Raw genomic sequence first — 14,816 nt, forward strand, 5'->3', positions numbered from 1 at the left:
AGGTGGTTAAGAAGGCTTATAGAATACTTGCTTTTATTAATTGAGACACTGAGTTCAAAAGTCAGGAAGTTATGTTACAACTTTATAAAACTCTATTTAGGCTCCCTATGAAGTACTGCATACATTTGCGGCTGCCTGATTATAAGAAAGACGTCGAGGTTTTGGTGAGGGTGAAGTAGTTTACCCGCATGCTGCCAGGATTAGAGGGGGCATGTTGAAGTTGGACAAACTGGGTTGTTTTCTCTGGAGCGGTGAAGGCCGGAGGAAGATCTGAGACTTCATCAGATTATGAGAGACACAGAAAAAGTAGACTGAGGGTTCAAAACATCTAATACCACAGGACCTGCATTGAAGGTGAAGGGGGTAGGTCAAAAGATGATGTGGGGGGTAAGTTTTTTTTTAAAAACACACAGAATGATGGTGCCTGGAATGCACTGCCTGGGTGGTGGCAGAGGCAGGTACATGAGGGCCATTAAAGAGACATTTAGACAGACACATGAATGTGAGGGTAATGGAAGGATATAGACATTGTGAAGGCAGAAGAGATAGTTTAGATGGCCACTTGATTACTTGGTTTGGCAGAACATTGTGGGTTGCAGGGCCTGTTCCTGTGCGTACTCTTCCCTGAACCACACTCCTCTGTCACCTTACCACCTGATACACTTGAATAAGATTACTTCTCATCCTTCTTCAAACGAGGAATATAGACCCAAACTATGCAGCTTCTCTTGACAGGCCAACCCTCCTTTATACTGTCTCTGAAGATACTGTGTGCCAAAGCATTCACGGTGTGGCCTCACCAACACCCTGTACAACCTGCAGTCTACAATACTTACACCCTGCAGTCTCCCCATGTACACAATAATCCACTATTTGATCCCGAATACCCAATGGTATGACCTCACACTTCCCACATCACTCAGTCTCACTACATCCAACTTAATGACACCCCACACAAACGAATGAGTGTTGGGAGACCGGTGGGATGGATCCGACAGCCACTGCAGGGCTTCAGGCATCTTCTGCTGGGTGGGAATGGGCTACTACCACATTCCCTCTATCTTCATCCACCACCACCACCGCTCCCTGCCGAGCTGCCACAAGCAGAGCTGAGCAGACTCACCAAGGCTGGCTTCCCATTGCTCTTCCCGTACCTGTTCAGTGTCCCGTCAGCTACTTCTGTGATCCTCGTCCACCCACAGTTTGATTATTTCTGAGTTACTAACAGTTCCCAGGTGCAGAACCCTGCCATAACCTGGGGACTGCCGATATGTCCCAGTGTTCTCATCACTATATATTCCCAGCTTCCGCCCTAACTGCGTGCCCACGACCAGTGCTCATGGGTTCTTAGAAACACTATCATTTAGTGCAGACTGGGGGCAATGAACCAAGTAAATTGCACCTCCCCCAGTCCCAGGGATCCATTCCCCACAGTTCCCAGCTCACCCAGTCCCAGGGGTCCATTCCCCACAGCTCCCAGTCCCAGGGGTCCATCCCCCACAGCTCCCAGCTCACCCAGTCCCAGGGGTCCATTCCCCACAGCTCCCAGTCCCAGGGGTCCAACCCCCACCTCACCCAGTCCCAGGGGTCCATTCCCCACAGCTCCCACCTCACCCAGTCCCAGGGGTCCATTCCCCACAGCTCCCAGTCCCAGGGGTCCAACCCCCACCTCACCCAGTCCCAGGGGTCCATTCCCCACAGCTCCCACCTCACTCAGTCCCAGGGGTCCATTCCCCACAGCTCCCAGCTCACCTAGTCCCAGTACAGGAAGAGGTGGCTGGGGTTTACAGGTACTGGAGGCCGTTTACACAATACGGGAAGAGGTGGACTGGGATTACAGTTACCACTGACCGTTCAACTCACCCGGTGGGGGTGGAGCTCATATTCCCTTATGACACAGGTCAATAAATCTGTCTTGTTCAACTGGCTGGCCTTGTGGTGAGAGGCAGTTGCCTCTTCGTTGCGTCTGGAGTAGGTGACCTGGCTTGTGGATTGCCTGTGTGGGATGCTAGGCTTCTGCAAGGACTGATCTACCCCCCCCATCCCCGATACTTGGTGACATTACCACTGCCTGTGACCAGAAGCACAGTGGGTCGGCTGCACAAACACCATCGCTACAAGAGCAGTTCAGGGGCTTGAGATACCACAATTACAAATGGCTGCACTTCAAACTTGCTTTGTTGGAGGAGATGGGAAGGGGGGGACTCTGCTTCCTGTTACAGTAATGACTGAGGGGGAGAGTATGGCACTATCCTACAGTTAGCAGGAGGGTAACCGCCAAAAGCTGGCTACTGACACAGGGGAAACATTATATTCATCTTTATGTGGTGCTTTCCGATGGCTGGCTCCTTTGTCTGACATTGTAGCTTTTCAAAAGGGATAGATATTCTTTATGGTAACACAGATGCCACAAGGGTGTGACTGGGAGAAGGCTCCTTCAGGAAGACAAAGGCTTTAGACAGCATGGGAAGAAATTTACTAAAGAGCAGGAGGCTGAGGGGATCTGATGGAAGCATTTAAAAATCAGGAAGAGTATAGCAAGCCTGGAGCGAGGAACTGTCCCACTGGAGGTGGGAACCGTGTGAAAGCCCTAGAGGGGGCCAGAGGGCAACGTATCGAGTGGTGACAAGAGACGCTGGGACCTGGAGCAGCTTCTCTGGAGGGGAATGGAGAGTTGACCCTTCAGCTGGACAGATGGCGTTTTCAGCTGCGTCTCGACCCAAAGGGTCCACTGTCCAGTTATCTTCCACAGATGCTGCCTGACCGCCAAGTTCCTCTGCTAGTTTGTGTTTTGCTCATACATCAGGTGGTTGGGATTAGAAAGCACTGCTGGATGGGGTGAGGATTCAGACAAGGAAAGCACTTGCAGGGCTGGACAGTGAATTGCAGGCTGCCCACAGCCTCTGGCTTCACTATTTTCAATTAGTTCTTAAATTCCATCCAAGTTTTAAAGCATGAACCACCGTTCCTTGGAACATTCTGGCAAGCAAGTGTGGTTGGTTTAAACAGGGTTGGCTGGACTGTTCCAAAGAGTGGTTGTAGACGGGTCATATTCTGCATGGAGGTCGGTGACCAGTGGTGAGCCTCAGGGATCTGTTCTGGGACCCTTACTCGTCGTGATTTTTATAAATGACCTAGATGAGGAAGTGGAGAGATGGGTTAGTAAATTTGCTGATGACACAAAGGTCGGGGGTGTTGTGGATAGTGTGGAGGGCTGTCAGAGGTTACAGTGGGACACTGATAGGATGCAAAACTGGGCTGAGAAGTGGCAGATGGAGTTCAACCCAGATAAGTGTGAGGTGGTTCATTTTGGTAGGTCAAATATGATGGCAGAATATAGTATTAATGGTAAGACTCTTGGCAGTGTGGAGGATCAGAGGGATCTTGGGGTCCGAGTCCATAGGAGACTCAAAGATGCTGCGCAGGTTGACTCTGTGGTTGAGAAGGCATACAGTGCATTGGCCTTCATCAATTGTGGGATTGAGTTTAGAAGCCGAGAAGTAATGTTACAGCTATATAGGACCCTGGTCAGATCCCACTTGGAATACTGTGCTCAGTTCTGGTCGCCTCACCACAGGAAGGATACGGAAACCATAGAAAGGCTGCAGAGGAGATTTACAAGGATGTTGCCTGGATTGGGGAGCATGCCTTATGAGAATAGGTTGAGTGAACTTGGTCTTTTCTCTTTGGAGCAGCGGAGGATGAGAGGTGACCTGATAGAGGTGCATAAGATGATGAGAGGCATTGATTGTGTGGATAGTCAGAGGCTTTTTCCCTGGGCTGAAGTGGCTAGTACGAGAGGGCATAGTTTTAAGGTGCTTGGAAATAGCTATGGAGGAGATGTTAGGGTTAAGATTTTTACGCAGAGAGTGGTGTGTGTATGCAATGGGCTGCCGGAGACGGTGGTGGAGGCGGAAACGATAGGGTCTTTTAAGAGACTCCTGGATAGATACATGGAGCTTAGAAAAATAGAGGGCTATGGGTAAAGCCTAGGTAGTTCTAAGGTAGGGACATGTTCGGCACAGATTTGTGGGCCGGAGGGCCTGTATTGTGCTGTAGGTTTTCTATGTTTACTGAACATCAGCAATGTCACAGAGCCTGGTACACAAAGGGTCAATGGATTGGAGTGATGCAGGATCATGTCTAGATGTAAGCTGACATCAAGGTGCCAGGTGATATTTATTTTACCTTCTGAATACACATTAATGGTGTTCTAGGAATTATATTTGAGGCTGTCAGATCGACCCAGTTCTCTCACTCACTGAAGCTCAACACTTTTTTACAGCCGAGCTTTCTGTAAGCTGGGTCGGCTCTGGAGAACAACGCACGTCGTTGTGCGGAGCAGGAAGCTTAAATTCCTTCACCACTTCCCCAGTCAGCAGTCAGAGTCAGGGCTGGGACAGGGGATTTTTAGAACACCAGGCCCCGGAGGCTACACTGTGTTAGAGGTCAGATGTCACAGCTCCAACATCTTGCTTGTTCTTTTAGAGACAGCCAAAGAATTGTACAGGAGAGAAACAGACCCTTCGGCCCATAGTAACATCCCTATCTACACAAACACAAGAGATGACGGAAATCCAGAGCAAAGCATACAAAGTGCTAAAGGAGCTCAGCAGGTCAGGCAGCATCTATGGAGAAGAATAAAAAGTCGACAGTTTGGGCCGAGACCCTTTATCAAGACTAGAAATGAAGGGGATGAAGTCAGAATAAAGTAGGGGGAGGGGAAGGAGTACAAGCTGGCAGGTGATAGGTGAAATGAGACGAGGGGGAAGGGGGTGTGTGGAGGAATGAGAAGCTGGCAGGTGATAGGTGGTAAAGGGCTGAAGAAGAAAGAATCTGACAGGAGAGGCGAGTGGACCATGGCAGAAAGGAGAGGAGGGGCACCAGAGATGATAGACAGGTGAGGAGAAGAGAAGGGGTAAAGAGGGGAGCCAAAATGAGAATAGAAAAAGAAAAGGGGGGGGGGGAATTACTGGAAGCTGAAGAATTCAATGTTCATGCCATCCAGGTAAGGTTACCCAGGTGGAATATGAGGTGTTGCTCCTCCAGTCTGAGAGTGGCCTCATCATGGCAGAAGGCATGAAATGACATGCCGGAATATGAATGGGAAGTAAACTAAAATGGATGGCCACCAGGAAATCCTGCCTGTTGTGGCGGATGGAGCGAAGGTGCGTGACAAGGTGGTTCCCCAGTCCACGCCAGGTTTCACCGATGTAGAGCAGGCTGCACCACGAGTGCCAGATACAGTAGATGACTCCAACAGACATGCAGGTGAACGTTGCCTTACCTGGAAAAGGCTTTGCACTAAACAAAACTCTGGCCACCGCTTAGTCACGGAGTCACAGAACAAGGAAGCAAACCCTTTACCTCACTGAGTCTGTGTTAACCACCAACCATACGTTTACACTGATTCTACACTACTCCCATTCTTTATTCTCCCCACATTCCCATCAACTTCTCCCAGATTCTACTCTGCACTTACAAACTGGGGGGAATCTGCAGCAACTAATTAACCTAACTTGGGATGTGGAGGAAAACTAGAGTTTACACCCAGGGGAAACCTACAGTTACAGACAGAACGTTGTTATTGCTTTTCCTTTTGAAATACCTTGATGAAATCGGAGACTATCTGGGTGATCAGCATTGACTGGTTGGGCTGAAAGGCCTGTATCCATACTGCATTTCTCCATGACCCTATAATAAACCTATATGTAGAATGGCCCATCTGGGTAGCATGCAAAACAAAGGGTTTGACTGTATCTCAGTACATGTGACAATACTAAACAGCAGAACATGCGAACTCCACATGAAAAGCACCCGAGTTCAGGACTGAACCCAGGATGCAGTAGCTGTGTAGCAGTGGCCCTACCCAGTTGTCACAGGGGCATTTGTGGAACATCTCCAGCATTACTACAGTACCCCCACTTTGTGATTATCAGTCTGGAAGTCCCTATGGTGCTTAATGTAGTTTCACAAACAATCTGCTCTAGGGAGGGAAGCTCAGCTCAGCTAACCCATGCAGCCCTCACTGCACTTCCGCAATCATCAGAGCCTGTTCGTTCTAACCACATCTGTCATAGGAGCAAATTAGGCCATTTGGTCCTTCTAGTCTGATCTGCCATTCCATCAAAGCTGGTTTAATTCATATCAACCCCATTATCCTGCCTTGGACACCCTTAACAAACATATAAATAAATATTGTAATATATATGATACGTGTGTGTATGTGGTGTATATATATACAGTGGCATGCAAAAGTTTGGGCACCTCTGGTCAAAATTTCTGTTACTCTGAATAGCTAAGTGAGTGAAAGATGAACTGATTTCCAGAAGGCATAAAGTTAAAGATGACACATTTCTTTAATATTTTAAGCAAGAAAACTTCTTTATTTCCATCTTCTACAGTTTCAAAATAACAAAAAAAGTTAAAGGGCCTGAAGCAAAAGTTTGGGTACCCTGCATGGTCAGTACTTAGTAACACCCCCCTTGGCAAGTATCACAGCTTGTAAACATTTTTTGTAGCCAGCTAAGAGTCTTTCAATTCTTCTTTGGGGGAGCTTCGCCCATTCTTCCTTGCAAAAGGCTTCTAGTTCTGTGAGATTCTTGGGCCGCCTTGCATGCACTGCTCTCTTGAGGTCTATCCACAAATTCCCGATGATGTTTAGGTCAGGGGACTGTGAGGGCTATGGCAAAACCTTCAGCTTGCACCTCTTGAGGTAGTCCATTGTGGATTTTGAGGTGTGTTTAGGTTCATTATTCTGTTGTAGAAGCCATCTTCTTTTCATCTTCGGCTTTTTTTTACAGACGGTGTGATGTTTGCTTCCAGAAATTCCATGAAATTCTGCACCCTGTTTTTCTCCAAACATGCCTTTGCTTATTGCGGCCAAAAAGTTCTATTTTAACTTCATCAGTCCACAGGACTTGTTTCCAAAATGCATCAGGCTTGTTTAGATGTTCCTTTGAACCTTTTGAATAGTACTTTTATGGCCACAATGTGCAAAGGTATGTTTGGAGAAAAAAGGGTGCAGAATTTCATGAAAAGAACCCCTCCCCAACTGTTAAGCACCGGGGTGGATCGATCATGCTTTGGGCTTGTGTTGCAGCCAGTGGCACAGGGAACATTTACTGGTAGAGGGAAGAATGAATTCTGGAATCAAACATCACACTGTCTGTAAAAAAGCTGAAGATGAAAAGAGGACGGCTTCTACAACAGGATAATGAACCTGAACACACCTCAAAATCCACAATGAACTACCCCAAGAGGCGCAAGCTGAAGGTTTTGCCATGGCCCTGACAGCCCCCTGACCTAAACATCATTGAGAATCTGTGGATAGACCTCAAAAGAGCAGTGCATGCAAGACAGCCCAAGAATCTCACAGAACTAGAAGCCTTTTGCAAGGAAGAATGGGCAAAAATCCCCCAAACAAGAATTGAAAGACTCTTAGCTGGCTACAGAAAGCGTTTACAAGCTGTGATACTTGCCAAAAGGGGTGTTACTAAGTACTGTCATGCAGGGTGCCCAAACTTTTGCTTCGGGCCTTTTTCCTTCTGTTATTTTGAAACTGTAACAGATGGAAATAAAGTTTTCTTGCTTAAAATATTAAAGAAATGTGTCATTTTTAACTTTATGCCTTTTGGAAATCAGTTCATCTTTTACTCGCTTAGCTATTCAGAGTAACAGAAATTTTGACCAGTGGTGCCCAAATTTTTGTATGCCACTGTATATAGATAGAGAGAGAGAGAGACACACACACTTTATGTAACTCAGTTTTTCTTTCTCTATATTTATTTATCATGTATTGCACTGTACTGCTGTTGTAAAGTTAACAAATTTCATGATATATGCAGGTGATATTAAATCTGATTCTGATCAAGAACCTATCAAATTCTGCTTTAAATATACTCAATGACTTGGCCTCCACAGCTGTCTGTGGCGTTGAATTCACCTCCCTCTGGCTAAAGGAACCCCTCCTCATCTCTGTTCTAAAGGGACATCCTTCCATTCTGAGGCTGAATCCACTGGTCTTAGACTGCCCCACTACTGGACACATCCTCTCCATGTCCACTCTAAATAGGCTTTTCAACATTCAATAGGTTTGAACGAGATTCCCCCTCATTCTACTATACTCCAGTGAGTACAGGTAAGAGTCATCAAACGTTCCTCATATGTAACCCTTGCATTCCAGAGATTAATCTCATTAAGCCTATCTGCAAACTTTCCAATTCCATCTCATCCTTTCTTAGATACTAGGCCCAAAATTGCTCACCATATTCCAACTGCAGTCTGACCAATACTCCATAAAGCCTCAGCATTACATCATCGCCTTTATATTCTGGTCCTCTTGAAATGGATGTTAAAATTGCATTAGCCTTCCTTATCACCGGTACTCAACCTCCAAGTTAACCTTTAGGTAATTCTGCCCCAGAACTCTCAAGCCCCTTTCCACCTGATTTCTGAATTTGCTCCCCATATACAAAATAGTTTATGCCTTTATTTCTTTTACCAAAGTTCATGACCATTCAGTTCCCTACATTCCATTCAGTCTGCAACTTCTTTGCCCATTCTCTAATGTCCAAGCCCTTCTGAAGACTCCATGCTTCCTCAACACTACCTCCCCCTCACCTATCTTTGTATCATCCACAACCTTGGCCACAAAGTAATCAATTCTGTCATCCAGATCATTGCCATACAATGTGGAAAGAAGGCATCCCAATATCGACACTTGTGGGAACACCACCAGTCACCACCAGCCAACCAGAAAAGGGCCCCTTTATTTCCACTCTTTGCCTCTTGCCAGTTAACCAACCTTCTACGCATGCTAATACCTTTCCAGTAATCCCATGGGCTCTAATCTTGTTCAGCAGCCTCATGTGTGACACCTCATCACAGACCCTCTGAAAATTCAAGTAAACAACATCCACTGACTTTGCTTTGTCTATCCCACCTGTTATTTCCTCAAAAAATTCCAACAGGTCTGTCAGGCAGCAGGATTCTTCCTAGAGGACAACCTATATTATCATGTGCCTCCAAGTATCCCAGAACCTCATCATAAATAATGGACTTAAACATCTTCCCAGCCACAGAAGTTGAGCTAACTGGTCTTTTGCCACCCTCCCTCTTAAAAACTGGAGTGACATTTGCAATTTTACAGTCCTCTGCAACCATTCCAGAATCTAGAGTTTCTTGAAAGATCACCAGTAATACCTCCACAATCTCTTCAGCTATCCTTTTTCAGAACACCGGGGTGTAGTCCATCGGGTCCAGATGACCTATTTACTTTCAGTTCTTTCAATTTTCTCAGCACGAATAATGCTGTCAAGTATACTCACATCTGCCCTGACCCTGACACAAACTGCTGACATAATGCTGTCAAATATACTCACACCTGCCCCCCCGACACAAACTGCGGACAAAATGCTGTCAAATATACTCACACCTGCCCCCCCGACATAAACTGCTGACATAATGTTGTCAAATATACTCACATCTGCCCCCCCGACACAAACTGCGGACAAAATGCTGTCAAATATACTCACACCTGCCCCCCCGACATAAACTGCTGACATAATGTTGTCAAATATACTCACGTCTGCCCCCGACAGAAACTGCTGACATAATGCTGTCAAATATACTCACACCTGCCCCCCCGACATAAACTGCTGACATAATGTTGTCAAATATACTCACGTCTGCCCCCGACAGAAACTGCTGACATAATGCTGTCAAATATACTCACATCTGCCCCCACCGACAGAAACTGCTGACATAATGCTGTCAAATATACTCACATCTGCCCCGACAGAAACTGCTGACATAATACTGTCAAATATACTCACATCTGCCCCCTCAACACAAACTGCTGACATAATGCTGTCAAATATACTCACATCTGCCCCGACAGAAACTGCTGACATAATACTGTCAAATATACTCACATCTGCCCCCTCAACACAAACTGCTGACATAATGCTGTCAAATATACTCACATCTGCCCCGACAGAAACTGCTGACATAATACTGTCAAATATACTCACATCTGCCCCCCGACACAAACTGCTGACATAATGCTGTCAAATATACTCACACCTGCCCCCCCGACATAAACTGCTGACATAATGTTGTCAAATATACTCACGTCTGCCCCCGACAGAAACTGCTGACATAATGCTGTCAAATATACTCACATCTGCCCCCACCGACAGAAACTGCTGACATAATGCTGTCAAATATACTCACATCTGCCCCGACCCTGACACAAACTGCTGACATAATGCTGTCAAATATACTCACATCTGCCCCCCCGACAGAAACTGCGGACATAATGCTGTCAAATATACTCACACCTGCCCCCCCGACAGAAACTGCTGACATAATGCTGTCAAATATACTCACATCTGCCCCCCGACACAAACTGCTGACATAATGCTGTCAAATATACTCACATCTGCCCCCGACACAAACTGCTGACATAATGCTGTCAAATATACTCACATCTGCCCCGACAGAAACTGCTGACATAATACTGTCAAATATACTCACATCTGCCCCCTCAACACAAACTGCTGACATAATGCTGTCAAATATACTCACATCTGCCCCGACAGAAACTGCTGACATAATACTGTCAAATATACTCACATCCGCCCCCTCAACACAAACTGCTGACATAATGCTGTCAAATATACTCACATCTGCCCCGACAGAAACTGCTGACATAATACTGTCAAATATACTCACATCTGCCCCCCGACACAAACTGCTGACATAATGCTGTCAAATATACTCACATCTGCCCCCGACACAAACTGCTGACATAATGCTGTCAAATATACTCACAACTGCCCCCCCAACAGAAGCTGCTGACATAATGCTGTCAAATATACTCACATCTGCCCCCCGACAGAAACTGCTGACATAATGCTGTCAAATATACTCACATCTGCCCCGACCCTGACACAATCTGCTGACATAATGCTGTCAAATATACTTACAGCTGCCCCGACCCTGACACAAGCTGCTGACATAATGCTGTCAAATATACTCACATCTGCCCCCCCGACAGAAAATGCTGACATAATGCTGTCAAATATACTTACAGCTGCCCCGACCCTGACACAAGCTGCTGACATAATGCTGTCAAATATACTTACATCTGCCCCGACCCTGACACAAACTGCTGACATAATGCTGTCAAATATACTTACAGCTGCCCCGACCCTGACACAAACTGCTGACATAATGCTGTCAAATATACTCACATCTGCCCCCCCGACAGAAAATGCTGACATAATGCTGTCAAATATACTCACATCTGCCCTGACCCTGACACACAAACTGCTGACATAATGCTGTCAAATATACTTACAGCTGCCCCGACCCTGACACAAACTGCTGACATAATGCTGTCAAATATACTCACATCTGCCCCCGACACAAGCTGCTGACATAATGCTGTCAAATATACTCACATCTGCCCCCCCGACAGAAAATGCTGACATAATGCTGTCAAATATACTTACATCTGCCCCGACCCTGACACAAACTGCTGACATAATGCTGTCAAATATACTCACACCTGCCCCCTCGACACAAACTGCGGACATAATGCTGTCAGATATACTCACACCTGCCCCCCCGACACAAACTGCTGACATAATGCTGTCAAATAAACTCACATCTGCCCCTGACACAAACTGCTGACATAATGCTGTCAAATATACTCACATCTGCCCCAACCCTGACACAAACTGCTGACATAATGCTGTCAAATATACTCACATCTGACCCCCCGACAGAAACTGCTGACGTAATGCTGTCAAATATACTCACATCTGCTCCCCCGACAGAAACTGCTGACATAATGCTGTCAAATTTACTCACATCTGCCCCCGACACAAACTGCTGACATAATGCTGTCAAATATACTCACATCTGCCCCCACCGCAACACACACCAACTACTGACATAATGCTGTCAAATATACTCACATCTGCCCCGACCCCGACACACTCAAAACTGCTGTCATAATGCTGTTGTCTTCCATAGTAAGAGTGGTGCAAATTGTCCTCCATTCCTTTGCAGCCTATTATTACCTTTCTAGCACCATTTCCCAGTAGTCTGATATCCGCTCTTGACTCTCTTTTACTCTTTATAAATCTGAAAAACCTTTTGGTATCCTCCTATATTATTGGTCAGCATATCTTCATATTTTATCTATTCTCTCCATATTGCTTTTTCCCTTGCTTTCTGTTGGAGTTTAAAAGCTCCCCAATCCTCGAACTTCCCACTAATATATTTTTTGCCCTCACTTTTGCTTTTATGCTATCACTGTCTTCCCTTGTCAGCCACGGTTGCCTCATCCTCTCTTTAGAATGCTTCATCTTTGGGATATATCTGTCCTTCAAAGTGCTGATTGCACAACCTCTGACTCTGACTCCAGGTCGGGTGTTCATGCTCTGTCGCTGGAACCCCCATCTCCCCTTCCCTCACCACCACTGCACGATCCCGTCTCTCTCAGGTCCCACCACCAGCTCTTGGGTCCTCGGAGACTCCAACTCACCCCACCATCCCAAACCTCCCTTCTCCTCAGATACTACCAACCCTCTTACTGAGGAACGTTCTGTCCTCAGTAAGGGTCTCATTTCTGTTTCCATGCCCACGCTTGAGATTCACGCCTGTCATGATGCTGAACTCTTCTTCCACCGCCTCCGTCTCCAAGCCTACTTCTTTGGCAAGGATTTGCCACCCTGCACCAATAATCCCTTCTCCCATCTTCAACCCTCCTCCTCTTCCAGGACACACCGCCCTGGTCTTCTGCCTGCTCTGGACCTTTTCATTGCCAACTGCTGACGGGACATCAACTGTCTCAATTTCAACAGACCTCTCTCTCTCCAATTCCAACCACTCCTTGTGCATGCTCGACTCTCCAATCCCGCTGCACCAATCCTAAATTCACCAAACCCGCAGATAAAGGAGGTGCTGTAGTAGTCAGGCATACTGACCTCTCCCCTGCTGAGGCCCAACACCGACTCTCAGACACCTCCTCTTACCTACCCCTCGTACAGGACCCCACTAAAGAACACCAGGCCAACATCTCCCGCACCATCACCAACGTTATTGACTCTGGGGATCTTGCATCCACTGCCACCAACCTCATGGTTCCCGCACCCTGCGCCTCCCGTTTCTACCTCCTGCCCAAGATCCACAAACCCACTTGTCCAGGTAGACGCATTGTTTCAGTTTGTTCCTGCCCCAATGAACACATATCTGCATACTTCAACTCTGTTTTGTCCCCCTGGTTCAGTCCCTTCCCACCTACATCCGTGACACTTCACATGCTCTGGATCTTTTCAATGATTTCAAGTTTCCTGGCCTCCATCATCTTATTTTCACTATGGATGCCCAGTCCCTATACACCTCCATCCCCCGCTAGGAAGGCCTCAAAGCTCTCTGTTTCTTTCCGAACACCAGACCTAACCAGTTCCCCTCCACCACCACTCTCCTCTGTCTAGAGGAACCTGTCCTCACTCTAAATAATTTTTCCTTTACTTCTCCCACTCTCTTCAAACAAAAGGAGTAGCCATGGGCACTTGCATGGGTCCCAGCTTTTTGTTGGCTATGTAGAACAGTCGATGTTCCAAGCCTACACTGGTGCCCATCCCCCACTTTTCCTATGCTACATCGGCACGTGCATTGGTGCTGATTCCTGCACCCATGCAGAGCTCGTCAACTTCATCAACTTCACCTCCAACTACCTGGTCCATTTCTGACACCTCCCTCCCCTTTCTCTATCTCTAGAGACAGCTTATCCACTGATGTCTATTATAAACCCACGGACTCTCACAGCTACCTGGACCATACCTCTTCACTCATTTCCTTCATCTCCGCCGCACCCGCTCTCAGGATGAGACTTTTCATTCTAGAATGAAGGAGATGTCCTCCTTTTTCAAAGAAAGGGGCTTCCCTTTATCCACCATCAACGCTGCCCTCAACCACATCTCTTCCATTTCACGCACGTCTGCTCTCACCCAATCCTCTTACCACCCTACCAGGGATAGGGTTCCTCTCATCCTCACTTTCCAGCCTACCAGCCTCAGCGTGTCCAGCACATAATTCTCCCTAACTTCCACCACCTCCAAAGGAACCCCACCACCAAGGACATCTTTCCCTCCCCACCCACAGAGATTGCTCCTTACTAAACTCCCTTGTCCATTCGTCCCTCCCCGCTGATCTTCCTCGTGGCACTTATCCTTGCAAGCAGAACAAGTGCAACATCTGTCCCTACAATGTTCCCAGAAACTCCAGTCATTGCTGCTCTGTCATCATCCCAGATGGTGTCCTCTTCCCATCAACTTTGGCCAGATCCTCTCTTATGCCTTTGTATTTCCTTTTACTCAATGCAATACCAATATAACTGACTGCAGGGTGAATTCTGTCATATTACGCTCACTGCCTCCTAAGGATTCCGTTATCTTCGGCGTTATTAGGAATGATGCATTTGCAGAACAGCTAAGTGGGAAATGTCCATGCCTGCCAACCACAAGGACAACTGGACCAGGAGGCTGGATCCTGGGGAACTCAGGGGTTCCCCAGACACACGGGGCTTCCCCATCGCCAACACTGCATCACCACTAGTTCGCAGGCTGAAATATTGTGGTCTGTTGCCGCTGCTTTACCCTGAATCAATGGAACACAGCAATGCCACCGAGCCAACGCTCCATACAACCGTCAGGCACAAGTCCCGCTGTCACCAGACTTCTGAATGGACGAGGTGAGCTCTCGACCTCACAAGCTAAATTATGATTCTGAACTTCATC

The 14,816-nt window shown here is 46.9% G+C and overlaps 1 protein-coding gene across 1 annotated transcript in view; it reads right to left on the minus strand.

Moving 5' to 3' along the window:
• LOC134349447 (cysteine-rich protein 2-like) overlaps window positions 1–14,816 on the minus strand; it is a 53,673-nt gene that overhangs the window by 5,023 nt on the left and 33,834 nt on the right. The window lies entirely within an intron of this gene.

This window comes from Mobula hypostoma, chromosome 1 (assembly GCF_963921235.1).
Source record: "Mobula hypostoma chromosome 1, sMobHyp1.1, whole genome shotgun sequence".
NCBI classification, from domain to species: Eukaryota; Metazoa; Chordata; class Chondrichthyes; order Myliobatiformes; family Myliobatidae; genus Mobula; species Mobula hypostoma.